This window comes from Bison bison, unplaced genomic scaffold, assembly GCF_000754665.1.
Source record: "Bison bison bison isolate TAMUID 2011002044 unplaced genomic scaffold, Bison_UMD1.0 scf7180017864030, whole genome shotgun sequence".
In the NCBI taxonomy this organism is placed as follows: Eukaryota; Metazoa; Chordata; class Mammalia; order Artiodactyla; family Bovidae; genus Bison; species Bison bison.
Window position 1 is genome coordinate 5,055,400 of NW_011494602.1, and position 3,383 is coordinate 5,058,782.

The 3,383-nt window shown below is 41.6% G+C and overlaps 1 protein-coding gene across 1 annotated transcript in view; it reads left to right on the top strand.

The window, feature by feature from the left end:
• Positions 1–3,383, top strand: part of LOC104984492 (thioredoxin-related transmembrane protein 4-like) — a 69,069-nt gene that overhangs the window by 47,907 nt on the left and 17,779 nt on the right. The window lies entirely within an intron of this gene.

The following is a 3,383-nucleotide window of genomic DNA, read 5'->3' on the forward strand; positions in this document are numbered from 1 at the left end:
TAAATAAGGCCTTTTATGATTATATCAGCAGAGGGGTTTTTAAGAGTGAGAAGGTAGCTTCTAAATAATAGGAAAATGAATACTTATAAATGGTTTCATAATTTCACTTTTCTTCTTAAGCCACACAACTACTCTTACCTGGAGTCATAGTGGGAATGTGTCTTTGTGTAGAAGGACTTAAATTGGACAGGGACCAAAAGACCAAAGTCATATTTTCATAGATCAGTAGTGAATCCCTTTGTCAAAGCTGAAAGGGCTTCTGTGGTTTCACTTGCTCTTATTTCTCACTGTCATGCTGCTAAGTCACTTCAGTCGTGTCCGACTCTGTGAGACTCCAGAGACGGGAGCTCACCAGGCTCCCCCGTCCCTGGGATTCTCCAGGCAAGAACACTGGAGTGGGTTGCCATTTCCTTCTCCAATGCATGAAAGTGAAAAGTGAAAGTGAAGTCGCTCAGTCCTGTCCGACCTTTATCGACCCCATGGACTGCAGCCTACCAGGCTCCTCCGTCCATGGGATTTTCCAGGCAAGAGTACTGGAGTGGGGTGCCATTGCCTTCTCCGTGTCATGATCTCCCTACGAATCAAAGATCTGTTGGGGATCAGCAGACTTCAGCTTGTGAGCGGGCTGGGCTGCCTGTTTTGTTTAATAATGTCTTGTTGGAACATAGTCACATTCACTTATTACCTATTTTCTGTGACTGCTTTCACAGTACAGTGATAGAGATGAGTTGTTGTGACAGAGATCATATGGCCCACAAACCTAAATATTCATGATGTAGCCCTTTAAGGAAAAATTTGCAAGCCCCTTTTATGTGGCTCAGACAGTCTGACTTTTTGTGACCCCATGTACTATAGCAGTCCACCAGGCTTCTCTTTCCATGGGATTCTTCCAGCAAGAATACTGGAGTGGGGTTCCATTTCCTCCTCCAGGGGATCTTCCTGACCCAGGGATCGAACCCATGTCTCACGTCCCCTGCGTTGGCAGGCGGGTTCTTTACCACTAGCGCCACCTGGGAAGCTGCTATGTGTGATTATATCATTTTACTGAGTCTTCTCAGTAACTTAGAACTGTTATTATGGTTAAAATGCTGAACTTTTATATAATACTGAATGTATCATGTAACCTTTGCTCCTCTCTACATGTAGGATGATCTAAATCCTGCCAGATTTGACAAAATTGTCAGGGAATTAAGTATATATTTTTAAAGTATTTCAGAAGATCTTTAGATCTGATTACCTCCCTTTATTTGTCTTTTCTAAGTTATGATTATACATCATTTGTCATTTTGGAACTTAATATTCAAGGAAATATTAACAAGACATGGCAAGAATACACAGAAGAACTATACAAAAAAGATCTTAATGACCCAGATAACCATGATGGTATGATCACTCACCTATAGCCAGACATCCTGGATTGCAAAGTCAAGTGGAACTTAGGAAGAAGCATCACTGTGAACAAAACTAGTGGAGGTGATGGAATTCAAGATGAGCTATTTCAAATCCTAAAAGATGATGCTGTGAAAGTGCTACACTCAATATGTCGGCAAATTTGGAAAACTCAGCAGTGGCCACAAGACTGGAAAAGGTCAGTTTTCATTCCAATCCCAAAGAAGGGCAGTGCCAAAGAATGTTCAAACTACTGCACAATTGCACTCATTTCACATGCTAGCAAAGTAATGCTCAAAATTCTCCAAGCCAGGCTTCAACAGTACGTGAACCGAGAATTTCCAGATGTTCAAGCTGGATTTAGAAAAGGCAGAAGAACAAGAGAACAAATTGCTAACATCCATTGTGTCATAGAAAAAGCGAGAGAGTTCCATAAAAACATCTGCTTCATTGAGTGTGCTAAAGCCCTGAACTGTATGATCACAGCAAACTGGGGAAAATTCTTAAAGAGATGGGAATACCAAATCACCTTACCTGCCTGCTAAGAAATCTGTATGTAGGTCAAGAAGCAACACTTAAATCCAGACATGGAACAACAGAGTGGTTCCGAATTGGGAAAGGAGTACATCAAGGCTGTATATTGTCACCCTGCTTCTTTAATTTATATGCAGAGTACATCATGCAAAATGCCAGGCTGAATGAAGCACAAGCTAGAATCAAGATTGCCAGGATAAATATCAATAACCTCAGATATGCACATGATGTCACCCTTTTGGCAGAAAGCAAAGAGGAACTAAAGAGCCTCTTGATGAAGGAGAAAGAGGAGAGTGAAAAAGCCGGCTTAAAACTTAACATTGAAAAAAATGAAGATCATGGCACCTGGTCCCATCACTTCATGGCAAATAGGGAAACAATAGAAACAAGTACAAAATCACTACAGATGGTGACTGCAGCCATGAAATTAAAAGACGCTTGCTCCTTGGAAGAAAAGCTATGACCAGCTTAGCATATTAAAAAGGAGAGGCATCAAAGCTATGGTATTTCCATACAAAGTCATGTATAATGTGAGAGTTGGACTATAAAGAAAGCTGAGTGCTGAAGAATTTATGCTTTTGAACAGTGCTGTTGGAAAAGACTCTTGAGAGTCTCTTGGACTGCAAGGAGATCCAACCAGTCCATCCTAAAGGAGATCAGTCCTGGGTGTTCATTAGAAGAACTCATGCTGAAGGTGAATATCCAATACTTTGGCCACCTGATGCGAAGAGCCGATTCATTATAAAAGACCCTGCTGCTGGGGAAGTTTGAAAGCATGAGGAGAAGTGGATGACAGAGGATGAGATGGCATTACAAACTCAATGGACATGAGTTTGAGCAAGCTGTAGGACTTGGTTAAAGACACAGAAGCCTGGTGTGCTACAGTCCCATGGGTTCGCAGAGAGTCGGACACGACTGAGTGACTGAACAACAACAGTTCATGAAGCTCATGAAAGCTCTGCTTTTTGTGCATATTAGTATATATTTGGAGAAATTTAAAAAGAACTTTTATATCTCAGTTTTTCAGTTGTATTATAGTTTTTGCTTTTTAACATATACCTACTTTAGGTTTTTTTTTTTTTAGCAACAGAAAATAAATTGGTGACTTGAACTTAATCTTTTTTGTTTAAATTCTGTTAATTGTCTTTTTTTGACATTTGTATATCATATTTGGAGAAGGCAATGGCACCCCACTCCAGTACTCTTGCCTGGAAAATCCCATGGACGGAGGAGCCTGGTGGGCTGCAGACCATGGGGTCGCGAAGAGTCGAACACGACTGAGCAACTCCACTTTCACTTTTCCCTTTCATGCTTTGGAGAAGGAAATGGCAACCCACTCCAGTGTTCTTGCCTGGAGAATCCCAGGGACGGGGGAGCCTGGTGGGCTGCCGTCTATGGGGTCGCACAGAGTCGGACACGACTGAAGCGACTTAGGAGCAGCAGCAGCATATCATATTAAA